This window comes from Carex rostrata, chromosome 2 (genome assembly GCF_964058835.1).
Source record: "Carex rostrata chromosome 2, lpCarRost1.2, whole genome shotgun sequence".
NCBI lineage: Eukaryota > Viridiplantae > Streptophyta > Magnoliopsida > Poales > Cyperaceae > Carex > Carex rostrata.
The window spans coordinates 10,422,398-10,435,701 of record NC_135919.1 but is presented as its reverse complement, the minus strand read 5'-3'; the positions used below and the strand labels follow the sequence as shown (position 1 = coordinate 10,435,701).

At 36.1% G+C, this 13,304-nt stretch overlaps 1 pseudogene; it reads left to right on the top strand.

The window, feature by feature from the left end:
* Positions 1-8,733: 8,733 nt before the first annotated feature.
* LOC144547715 (putative CCR4-associated factor 1 homolog 11 pseudogene) lies at positions 8,734-9,540 on the top strand (annotated as a pseudogene).
* Positions 9,541-13,304: the final 3,764 nt, after the last annotated feature.

Below are 13,304 nucleotides of genomic sequence, written 5' to 3'. Positions count from 1 at the left end.
TTTAGTTCCAAACTTCCAATGCACAAGATCCGGCCAAGCTGCAATTCATGCATATTTTTAAGGTAAATGAGGCTGCAGGTGGGGAAAAATATTTAGGGTGCCCGGTGTCAGTTGCGGGTAATGCATCTTTCGACTATATTGTGGGAAAATTTGAAAATAGATTAAACTCATGGAAATCGAAGCTTCTTAACCATGCCGGGAGATTAATTCTTCTGAAGACAGTCCTAGAGAGTTTGCCCGTATATGCTATGGGAACTGTTATCTTGCCGAATAAGGTTATAAGCAAGCTAAATGCAATTATGCGTAATTTTTTCTGGGGAGGCACGGATGACAGAGGACATATGCCTTGTGTTGCATGGAAGACAATCACCACTCCAAAAGGGATGGGCGGTTTGGGACTTAGGAGTTTAAAAGAAATGAATCAAGCTTTGGTAGCGAAAAACATTTGGAAAATAGAAAACAGGCTTGCTCAACGCTGTGGCGCCAAATGGTACATCTCAAGCCTTCAGCAACATTTTCTTTGGAAAATTGGTACTGGTGAAAAAATTGGAGTTTTTGCACAACCTTGGATCCCAAATTTTCCTATGTATGTTCCAGCCTCGAAACAGTTTTGGGAAGAATAAGCTTATTTAAGGCACGAGAGCACCAGCCACGACGTGACAGAGCGACAAAGGCGAGAGAGCGAGAGACGGAGAGAGCGATGGGAGGAAAGAGGTTGCGATGGGTTCATGAGCCAGCCCGGCTCATCTCGGATTCGGGTTTATTAATTTTGAGTCAGTCGAGTTTGGATTTTTTTCAGGTAGGAGTGCGATTCGTTATAAAATATTGATCTACAATGTGCACAAATATTTAAGGGGGAGAAAAAAATGCCAGCAATTCTTGCAAGAGAAATACAGCAAGAGTATCGCAATTGATTTAATATACATTAGAAATAATAAACATTGGTGATAGGATTTTGTTATTTTCTATTACTTTTTTTTAAAAAGTTTCTTTTCAATTTGTAAATAAACTTTATAAAATTGATATCTTGTCTTGATAAATAGAATCTGAAGGCATGGCCTCCACATTTCTTCTTAAAAGAAAAAAAATATATAAATTATGATTAATTTTATTTTATCTATGTTATTTAATTTCTTATAGCGACAGAGAAAAAAAATACGGGCACAATTTTTCTTTACTCTCTTGAAAATTATTTTGTCCTCTCTGAATCCAGAAAGTCCACAATCTTCTTCAGTACCGTACAAAAAAAAAAAGATCCTGGCTCTCTGACTCCAAAGAATTAAGAATAAAAAAAAAGTGCTCTAATTTGACAATAGTTTAAAGGTGGATATATATCCTTTGTGATTGATTAATAATGAGATTTCATGAGATCTCATACCCAATAGTTTCATGGGTGGAGATCAATTGTGATCCAGTAATAAAGGATTAATTTGATAATCTTGATAACAATAACCCTCTGATCGGAACGCCAAATTCCCCTTTAAAACGCGAAATAGAATTGACGTAGTCTGAAATTTTCTGATCAAAACCCAATAAGTAGTGGGAAACAATTTCATTCTCCGTGATTTGGAGGGAAATTTCCGCACCAAAATTTTCCTGTCAAAATTGATGAGATTCAGCGAGAATTCATTATGCTAAAAAATGGCGATTTTTTTTTTCCAGCGCTAACCTCCTCCGCTTCTTATACATCGTCTGAGCAGCAGTTCTTCTTCTACAAGTGAGTTGTTCTTCTTCAACCAGCTTCCGATAACAGTGAAGGAGGAAAAAGGAAAGTCAAACGAGGTTGGCTAGCGCAAGTCACTCTAAGCGCGCAGTTGTGCACTTCTGGTGTGATTTTCAACTCTGAGCTTCTCGAAGTAGTTAATCTCAATAATTAACAATCCAAATTTTTTCGTCCTTTGCTTTTGTGTGTGTGTGACGTATCTATGGTCATTGCGCTTGTTAGTTCAACCTTGTGGATGGAGTTAATTGTTGAAGCTATCTCCTAAATTAGGTTTCTATTCTGCAATTACATCTTTGATTTAGTTGTTGAGGCATAAATTGGTCATGCTTTACATGTACACATTTATATATGTGTCTAATAAATAGTTGTGAACTGTCAATTTCAAGTATATTCAATTATTAGAGTCCTTGTCTAATATTTAGATTGAAAAAGATAGTTCGTCGAAAGTGAACTGTATCATATTTTATACTTTTACCAAATTTAATGATGGTATTACAGATAAAGGAAAATTAGACGGCATTACTTTTAGAAAAATGCTAATATGCTATGCGTAGCATAGAGGGTCTTCGTGCAACGGCTCAATATTTGAGTTTTTAAAATTCTAAGAGTCAATCTGAATCGTTCAACATGATCTCCATATGAATATGTACTTGCAACCAAATTTTACATTTTTTAGAATTTTTTAACTATTTTTTTAGATAGGTAGAAAATCACTTGATCTGAAAATTCTGCACCATTCAGATCTAGTGATTTTCTACATATCTAAAAAAAATAGTAAAAAAAATTCTAAAAAATGTAAAATTTGGTTTGCAAGTACATATTCATATGGAGAATCGTTCAACATGATCTCCATATGAATATGTACTTGCAACCAAATTTTACATTTTTTAGAATTTTTTAACTATTTTTTTAGATAGGTAGAAAATCACTTGATCTGAAAATTCTGCACCATTCAGATCTAGTGATTTTCTACATATCTAAAAAAATAGTAAAAAAATTCTAAAAAATGTAAAATTTGGTTTGCAAGTACATATTCATATGGAGAACATGTTGAACAGTTCGGATCGACCGTTAAGATTTTGAAAACTTAACGAATGCCCTCTATGCTACGCATAGCACCATAGACAACTCCTTTTAATTTTCTAGACTAGGAATATGATTATGTCATACTTCAGATGGCGCACTCATTAGCAAATATGAGTAAGATGAATTCATGGGATAGAACTGGGGTCACTCATCCAAGTTTTTATCTTCTTTTTTTATTTCAAAATTCTGATGTATGGAGCCTACGGGCATGTAAGAAACTAAAAAAAAAAATGAAAATTTAAGTTATATGAGATGTTCTATTTTACTGACTTAGACGAGATGTTGATTCTATTATTAACACTCAACTTTAATGTTAACCCTCAATTCTTTGCCTCTTCCTCTTCGCTTGAGCAGTGGCATCAAGTACTCTTATTAAAGTATTTATTTCTAAATTCCTTCGGTTCTGTTGTAAATATGGTACAAAAGGGTTTGGTTGGTTGTATCAGTTTTTCTGGTACAAAGGGTCTCATGTAGCACTTGTAACAAGAGGTTTGAATGTATCAATATATATGTGACCTGTACACATATTAATAAAAACAGAGAAAACCAGTACACATATTTTAATGAAGCATAAAATCATTTCAGCAAAAGAAACACTAAGCACAAGGATAAAAGGATAAAAGTGTCATTTTTATTTAAAGTGAAATCAATTTCTTCTATTATATAGACTTTCTAATAAAAAACTAGAAATGAATTCAATTCTTTTCTATTTTTATTCCGATCAACAAAATTCAATTGGAAATCATGTCAATTGAATACTATTGAATTGAAATCAATTCTTTTCCAGCAAAATGTAGTGTTCCGATCAAATTGTATTTTTTTTTTAAATTAAGCAATCGAAATATAATTTATAATTTTACACATAAATTATACATAAAAAATTATGAAGTTTGATGAAAACTTTTACAATTTATCAAACGACATAAAATTTACAACAATGTTCCAAATTTAATTATGAGCTTTGCTAGGAACTACATAGCTGCAAATACTACTCAAAGAATATATGTATAAATTTATTGGATACTCAAAAGTACGGCCCTTTTTATTAATACCCTAAAAAACCAACGGGTAATATAACTATCCCCTCAAGACCAGCTGGGGGCATTAAGCGAACAAACCCCTCTTCTAAGAAGCAATTGCCAAGCAACCTAGCTGAAATCAATCTCAATCCGGCCGGTTTTTACGAAGTGGAGGTGACGAAGGATCATAGCAGAAAAATTGCTGAAGGTTGTGGAGTTTCCGTGGAATCTGTTTTTCAAGCACTAAAGGATGACAATAACGAAAGGTAGCTTGCTTTGGCGAAGGAAAAGGCACAGCTGGAGGAAACCGAGAAGGAATTTGATGACCACGCGCGGTTCGATCCTGACCCTGAGGACGAATTGGACAGTGATGAAGAGTAAACTAAGTGCTTTGATTTTAGTTTTGTGTTGTAATTTTCGTTTTAAATGAATTACAAAAAAATCAAAGTTTTATCTTGGAATGTGCGGGGATTAGGTAGTGCTAAAAAATGTAATGTGGTTCGGGAAGCGATTAGATCTTCTCGTTGTGATGTTTGTATGCTTCAAGAATCGAAACTTAATTCAGTCAATTTAAATTATGCCTTGCGTTTTTTGCCCTCTTATTTCAATCCGAATTGTTCTTACATTGAGGCAATGGATTTACGAGGGGGTATAATTGTGGCTTGGAAGAGAAATTTTGAAATGCTCAATTGCTGGTCCACTAGAAACACAATTTCAGTACTACTTTTTCATGCCAGTTCGGGCTCTAAAGCTTTGTTCACTTCGGTTTATGGACCGAGTGTGGATAGTGACAAACCAGAATTTTTGAAGGAGCTGCATTTCTTGGCCGGATTAGTGGATCTCCCCTGGTTACTAGCGGGAGATTTCAACTTGGTTCGTTGGATGGTGGACCGACCAGATGGAGCTACATGTTTTTCTCTCATGGATATGTTCAATGATTTCTTATTACAAACAGCCTTAGTTGACAACCCTCTCAATAATCGCCTCTATACTTGGTTAAGCAAGAGACCTCTCCCATCTTTTTCTAAGATTGACCGGGTATTTACCTCGGCAGAATGGCATCTCAACTATCCAGTCATTACCTTGGAGGCCTTAGAAATGGTGATCTCAGATCATGTGCCGCTTCTTTTGACATGCAAAAATATGACTCCAATGAACCGATCATTTAAACTTGAGACTTTTTGGTTCAAGTATGAAGTTCCTAGGGAAATGGTAAAAAACCTTTGGTGTACTGTAAGTGGTCAACCCCAAAACTCTTTAAAAAAATTTCATTCTAACTCACAGCTCTTGCATAAGGCTTTAGTTTTATGGCACAGGGAGAGTTTTAATGAAATGGAAAAAAAAATTACTTTTTGCAAACAAGCTACTCTTTTTTTTGACAGGATTGAAGAGAGACGTTCCCTTGCAAGACACGAATTTAATTTGAGATGTAAGATCAAAGAGAAGGCATTCGAGCTTGCAAACAACATTGAGGAGAGATGGCGCCAAAGATCGAGGTGTAATTGGCTTAAACAGGGCGACAAAAACACGCGCTTCTTTCACCTCTTTGCCACTTCTAGAATGAACAGGAATAGAGTGCAATCAATCACACAGGGGGGGCAGCACATTTCGGATCCAATAAATATCAAGGCAATTTTTTTAGGTCAGCTAAAGTCACTACTGGGTGCCTCCAATCCAGTTATGGACTTTGACCCACTACCAGTTTATGGTCCTTGCTCGGACCTGGACTCCCTTCAGGTTCCATTTTCACTGACGGAGGTTGAGGTGGTGATTAGACAACTTGCTAAGAACAAAGCGTCGGGTCCGGATGGGATCCCGAACGAATTCCTTCAATCTTACTGGCCACAACTAAAGGATGAAATCATGTTGATTTTTGAAGGATTCTATGACAACCGGGTCCGGCTAGAGGAAGTCAACCTTGCAAATGTCATTATGATTCCTAAGAAGGATTCCCCAAGCACAGTAAATGATTTTAGGCCAATTAGTGTGATCAACATAATCCCAAAGCTTATTTCCAAAGTTCTCTCAAATAGGCTGCGATTGAAGTTACCCGAACTCATTTCACCGAGACAAACTGCTTTCATTCATGGCCGTCAGATCACGGAAAATTTTGTGGCTACTAGGGAAGTCTTACAACACATTTCGGCTTCAAAGAAATCAGCGGTTTTCTTTAAGATAGATTTTGCAAAAGCATTCGATTCTATCGAGTGGGATTTCTTAAATAAAATTCTGATGGCAAGAGGGTTCCCCAACAGATGGGTACAATGGATCCAAACCCTTCTCACCACTTCAGCCTCAAGGGTGGTCATTAACGGGGAAAATTTAGAATTTTTTGTTCATAAGAGAGGGTTGCGCCAAGGAGACCCGCTTTCGCCCATGCTCTTCAATATAGCAGCCGACACATTCCAACGAATGATCTCGGCAACCAACCGCATTCTCCAAGGTGGCATTACGAGAAAGATTAAAGAGTCCTTGTTAGCCTTCCAATATGCGGATGATACGGCCGTCATTGCGGCGGCCAATATCAGTTCACTAATCTCCCTGAAACTTGTGATTCGTCTCTTCGCTTCAATCTCGGGTCTCAAAGTAAACTATGCTAAGAGCTTGTTTATCCCGATAAATATCCAAGAATCAGATTTGCCTTGGATAGGAGCTGTTTTGGGCTGTGCAAAGGGACAATTTCCGACCCCTTATCTTGGTTTACCTCTGACAAATACTCAAGCCGGCTAAAGAACAGTTCATGCCCTTGGTTGAGCGCATCGAAAAAAAGTTAGGGGGTTGGAAAGGAAAGTTTATTTCAAAAGGCGGTAGATTACAATTAGTGAAGTCGGTTCTATCTTCCATACCGATATACCACATGATGTGTTTTCGGTTACCACAATGGGTGATTATGATGATAGACAAAGTGAGACGGCAATTCTTATGGGGTAAGCCGACTGATCTGAAACGGGGAATATCACTCACTAATTGGACGGTTGTTTGCACTCCAAAAGTATGGGGAGGGCTCGGGCTTTCCAATTTAAATTTGGTTAACATAGCTCTGTTGTTAAGGTGGTGGTGGAAGGCATATCATGAACCGATGTGCCTCTGGTCAATGACGGTTGAATTATTGCGAAGGAAGGGAACTATACGACAGGGCCCAAAATTCTGGTTAATTACCGGTTCGTTTTTTTGGGGTCAACTGCGAAAACTGAAACAGATTTTTGAGTGGAGCACTTCCTGGATTGTGGGTGAGGGGACTTCCATTTCATATTGGTTTGACACATGGCAAGGCAGGCCGCGTGTGACTGACTTGGGGCAGGTGCATGCTGATGAACGCATTTCGCTCCGAGATGCGTCTCAAGCTCTGTCTATGATAGATCCAACTATGATCTTGCAAGCGCCAATCAGGTTTACTGATAGAGAAGATGCTATTATATGGCTTTGGGAAAACTCAGGGATTTACTCGGCTAAGTCAGCCTATGAGATGTTATCAGGTGGGGGGATGATTAAATGACATTTTAACTTTACATGGGGCTTAAAAATCCCCCCATCTGTCAAACTATTTGTATATTTTTTGTTACAGGGCAAGCTTCTGACAAGAGATGTATTGACAAAACGTGGAATTTTTTTTGGTTTACAATGCCCCCTATGTATGAACTGCCCTAGAGAATCAATTGTGCATATCATCTATTTATGCTCGGTGGCAGTAGAGGTATGGTTTTACACTCATCAGCTACTGGGTTTCAAAATTTTCAAGCCGGCTGGAACGATTAGTGAGGTCTGGCAGGCCTCATGATCGCTAGCAAAAACAAGCTCCACCATATCAAAACAGGAATGGGCAATGCGTTTCATATGTGTGGCGTGGCAGATCTGGAAGTTTCGAAATTCTGTCATTTTCAGAGAGGAAAGGAAGCCTACCAAGCTAATTGCTGAGTTTGCGGTGCAAGAAATGTCATTATGGCTTAAATATTGTTAATTAGGTGGTTAAATAGTTTGGGTTTTTTTTTTTTTTTTTTTTTTTTTCCTGATTTTCTTTGCTGAGGTGTACCATACTGGTACAGAACGATGTATCTCCTTTATTTTTAATCAATACTGGCAGCTTCTGTCAGCTTATCTCAAAAAAAAAATTATGTTCCAAATTCGTTCCAAATTCTGAACCGCTTATTTCATTTCAGATGAACGGATCAGATTTTTCTCCGCCTCAGAGGATTCAGTACAATAATACAGGCCTTTAAAAGCAAACTTGAAGGATTGGTCGTTACCGCTTGATGCGATTCATACGCGCACATTCTCTCGCGAACAAGTCAAACGCTTTATTTATTAATAAAAAAATTATTTATTTAATTTAAAAATATAAATTGTGAAGATATCATGCTCCGTAAAAAATACCTAAATAAGATTTTTATAAAGATAGAGTAATGACAATTTAAGATAATATTAATGAGATGTCAAATGTAAGTACATATTTAGCGTCATATATCAGCTATTTTCGATCTAAAAAAAGCAAAAGATCCAATGAACTGATATTTTAAGTACCACATATTAGAGACAAAATCAAAAGAGTACCCTCTGACAAATATAGAAAATATTTATACTTTTATTAGCTTCCCTAAATGAGAAATAGTTCAATCTAGTATTTTTAAAGAAGTCGGTGGACATAAATAATTTTTTTTAAATGGTAACTCGTTTAAAATTGGATCTCAAAAGAAGACCAAAATAGGAGCGTAGTCTCCAATTACTAAAAAATAGTACATCTTTCTTCTTATATATACGACTCAAAGAGAAATAATACAATTAATTACCACAACACATATAGGAAGAGAGAGAGAGAGATAGACTTGAAAAGAGCGAGAGAGATAGATAGAGAGACTGCTTGAAGAACATAGCAAGAGAGAAAGAGAATTGACAAAGTAGTAAACACATATGACTCTTCACCAAGCAAGGTCTAATCGGGCAGCGCAGATGCGACCTGTTTTCCAGCATAATCTTGCAATGGAATTTGCAATCATAAATCAAGTTGCTGACTTATATCGGTATGTGACGATCGATACTGAATTCCCTGGGTTGGTGTACCAGACTGTAGCACACCCTAGGAACCTCTCCCCCGAGCAACGTTACTCTCAGATCAAGGCAAATGTTGATAACCTTAAATTGATACAACTAGGGATTACTCTTTCCAACAGAGATAGTGATGATTCTATGACTTGGGAATTTAATTTTCGTGGATTTGACCCCGAGATTGATTCACAGGATCCGAGCTCAATTAAGTTGTTAAAACTGCAAGGAATTGACTTTTTGAAGAATAAAATTGAGGGTGTTAGCCCGGATATATTTGCAGAGCTATTTTGGGAATCCAGGTTACTAATTTCCATGTCTGATAAAACATGGTTAACCTTTCATGGGGCCTATGATCTTGCATTTTTAATAAAGATCATGTCTAGACAAGAGCTGCCGAATGATTTGAGAAAGTTCCTATACCGCATCACATTCTATTTTGGCCATGACGTATTTGATGTAAAACATCTCATTAAGTCATGCAATGGTTTATATGGCGGTTTGGAAAATGTGGCGAAGATTCTTAAGGTAGAACGGGCTATCGGCCTTGCTCACCATGCTGATTCTGACAGCCTTTTGATTTGGGCAGTGTTCAACAAAATGATGAACCTTTTCTTTAAGAAATGTATTGAGTTCCGCCACGCACGCATTATATGTGGAGTGCAAGAATTATAAATCAGCTTATAATTTTTGTTATTGATTTTTTTCAGTGGTTTTGATACTTATTTTGATCATGTCAATTATTTAACTTAGTGTTGCAGATGATTGTACTTTTTTCTTCTTTTAATGGACAATGATGTTTCTGTACGATACCGTTCTTTTCTTATTTTAATTTGATATCTATTTTTTTAGGACTAATGTTGCACTGTGTATTTATTTAATGAGCGGTTATTCTTTCATGCACATTTTAACCTTTGTTAGGTTATCCAATTTGAAATGGTAATTCCATCAGAAACATAACTGATTTTTTTTTTTTCTGAAAATTTGAAAATAAAATTATAAAAACTGAGTTTGATGGAAATCAAACAATTAATACTATAATAATTGAAAACACAAATAACCACAAAAAATTAATCTCGGTACTAAATATAGATTGGGGCATGTCTCATAATATATGATCAGAAATAGTTGTAACATTAGTAAAAGGGGACAAACCTGAATGATCTATTTACAAGTATAACAAGTCAAATCACACTAGAAAGCAGAAACCACAAATAGTAAATTCTAAAAATCTACTAATAGAAACTGATGCATAATAGTTCCCTTGAACCTGTCGCATCCTATAATTGCATGTCTTAACCTTTTGCGCAATAACTTCAGTCTACACTAGCTGCGAGATTAGCTTCATAGTTTACCAGAGAAGTTACTTCTGAACGTGTTCGCTTGACGATGCAGAGTCGAGCACAGAGCTGCCACCTCCACCACCTCCGGCATCGGAGTAGCTTATTCCTCGCCTTGTCGTGAAGGAGGCAAGGGCCACAACGAGATCTTTCTTTTTTTGAAGGTTCACAACGAGATCTTTCATGATCTTCTTTTTGATCTGACCTCTTTTCGGGTACGGATTTCCGGCAATCTTGATTTTCTCTCGGTAGATAAGATACTCTGAAGTCGCCATTAAATGATTGGCCACAGAGAGAGAGAGAGAGAGAGAGAGAGGGGGGGGGGGGGGGGAAGGAAAATTAGGAAGAGGAGTGTGTTTATAAAGAAATTAGGGAGTGAGGTGAGAACTAGGGAAATCACATCCTCTGAGACATATCATATTTTGCGTGACTCCTTGTAAAATTTCAACCGTTCGATTACGTTCTGCACGAATTTCAAAGCTTAAATAATACTGCCCCAGTGCTTGCTATCCCCTGATACTTTCAAACACTGTATAAAATATAGAAATCATATCATGATGTAACATTTCAGACACGCCCCTTTTCCAGGCTGGTGAGAATTATAGTTATATCGTTGGCTGGTCCAGGATCTTTCAGAAGTCTAAGCTTGCAATAGTGTATGTTTCTGTATTTCTGATCATATTCATATAATCATATGTATCGTTTATATCTGAGTTTGCTTCCAGGTGCATACCTTTTCGCTATTCCAGGTTCAGATCGGTAGTTTTATCTGTTGAGGAGAGATAAGAGTCGGTGACGGGTAGGACCCACTGTAAAAATTGTATGGTTCTGAGTTCTGACGATGTGGAAGCCAGGTATATAAAACTACGATTCTGGAAAACAGCCCTGTTTCTAAAAAACCGTTGAAGAAAATACTGCTTTGAAGTTTCTGACACGTGTCTCTACCAAGCATTAAAAAAAAGGTTTCTGACACGTCAAAATTCAAATGCAAGTCTAATTATAAACTCCAACCCCTTTGGCTATAAAAATTGTGTCGCTAATTTTAATTATATAAGGAGATAAATTGATAACCTCCTGCTTATTTAGATTGCACACAAGAACTATTCTATCTAATGTCTATATATGTAACAGAAACAAAGAGAATCAAAAGAGAAAAAACTCATTTATAAACTTCAACAAATTTGCATCAATCTAATCGAGATTTTTATTTTTACCCAAAAAAAATATTTTATTAAAAATAATCACAGTTCGGTGGAATTTTTAAAAATATCCAACCCGCGGAAAAAATTCGTGGCCCGGAATTTTTTATTCCGCTCCGTGAAAAAAATCCGCAGCCCGGGAATTTTAATAATTTTTTTTCCCACGGGTGTAATTTTTCAAACAAATTGAACAACATAATCTCCAAAAAAAAAATTATTAAAATTCCCGGGCCGCAGATTTTTTTTGCGGGTTGGATATTTTTAAAAACTCCTCTAAACCTTGGTTATTTTTAATAAAATATATATTTTTTTGGATAAAAATAAAAATCTCCGTTAATCTAAGAAGCCGGTGTACATTGACATAATACTTTATTGTGCATCGGCGTAGTAGATAAAGCGTGCATTGAAGAAAAAGTAGACTGTGAACTGTGAAGTGAACAAATGTGAATTAAGTCTCAAACAAGTGTGCATCCCGACCACACCTACATCAGATAATAATTTTATTTAAGGTTCTAACTTAGATTTCTCATTTTGCATGCATGAATTACTTGGCACAAGTGCACTGATCACGGTTCCAACCACGCGAACTTTGAGCTGGCCTCTTTTGAGCGGAGGTCGCAATTTCTCCTTACAGTCGTTGCGGTCGTGCTGGTACTCATCCTTTGATCCGAAGCTGGTCTGATGGAATGAAAGCTGTCTTGTTGACATTTTGATAAATAGATAAGTGAATTGAAGAGGTGGATTAGAGAGAATGATTCTTAATTATAAACAAGGTGTGTTGAGTGACTAGGCTGTGTGGATAAAATGAAGAGAGGTTGGATTTTATACAGGGGAGAATGGGGCCGGATTTACTAATTAGTGGCTAGAAAAGGAATTAATTCCAAATCTTTCGGTTGGAAATTTTTGTTCATATGTTCACATTTGTATATCCACAAGGGACTAGTCAAGATCCATGGTGTCATGAGCAACAACTAGCCCATTTAATGTGTGGACCGAGGTAATTGTAATGGTAGGATTTGAAAGTTTGTTGCTCTAATAAAATTTTGTTGTCTTGTTAAAACTGTATATATAAAGTTTCAACTAAAAAGCGTTAATGATTATATATTCAAAAGATAATTACTAAATAATTTTGTAATTTCAAATGTACGATTAATCAATAAACTTAGTATTTTGAAAAGTTATTTCTTAATTATAAACTTGCTATTTGGTATATAGATTAATTATAATTATAATATCATGTACTAAATCTAGTTTTTATCTTTATCATAATGAGAGAGTTTTTGGATTCCTTTATATATAGTTGGAATTTTAGTTACATAAGTCAGTCATTTTTAGATGTTTGATTTTATATCAATAAATAATTGTAGTCTATTTATAAAACAAATTTGTTTTAATTTGAAACACACCTATTTTAACTTATAATTCCAACTATAGCTTCTAACCACTATATTTGTTACTATTTTTATCGGCTCAATCATTTAATGCAGAACGGGCAGAGCCAGAGGGATCCCACAAGACACAGAGCATCTTCCTTTGGAAGATGACCAATGAGCAATGAGCAATGAGCAATTGACCATGACTTAGTAGTCTAGGACAATCAGTCGTCGCCTCGTGGGGAAAAATCCAGCGAAAATTGTAGAAAAAATATGAATTAATCAACTAGTTTTAAATCTAAATTTTAATCACAAAATAAATAACAATTATATTAAAAAAATATAATAAAAAATATAATTAAAACTTTATTACTCGGAGCTACAAAATGCAGATCTAAGATAACTTTCTGTCCTAAACACATGAATAATCAGTTAAACTTGTTCCAAGTTACGCCGGTATTTCTCTACCTGGAGGTGCAACCGTGGTAGAGGTTGATGTAGCTTCTTTTAACAATGATAGCAGAATA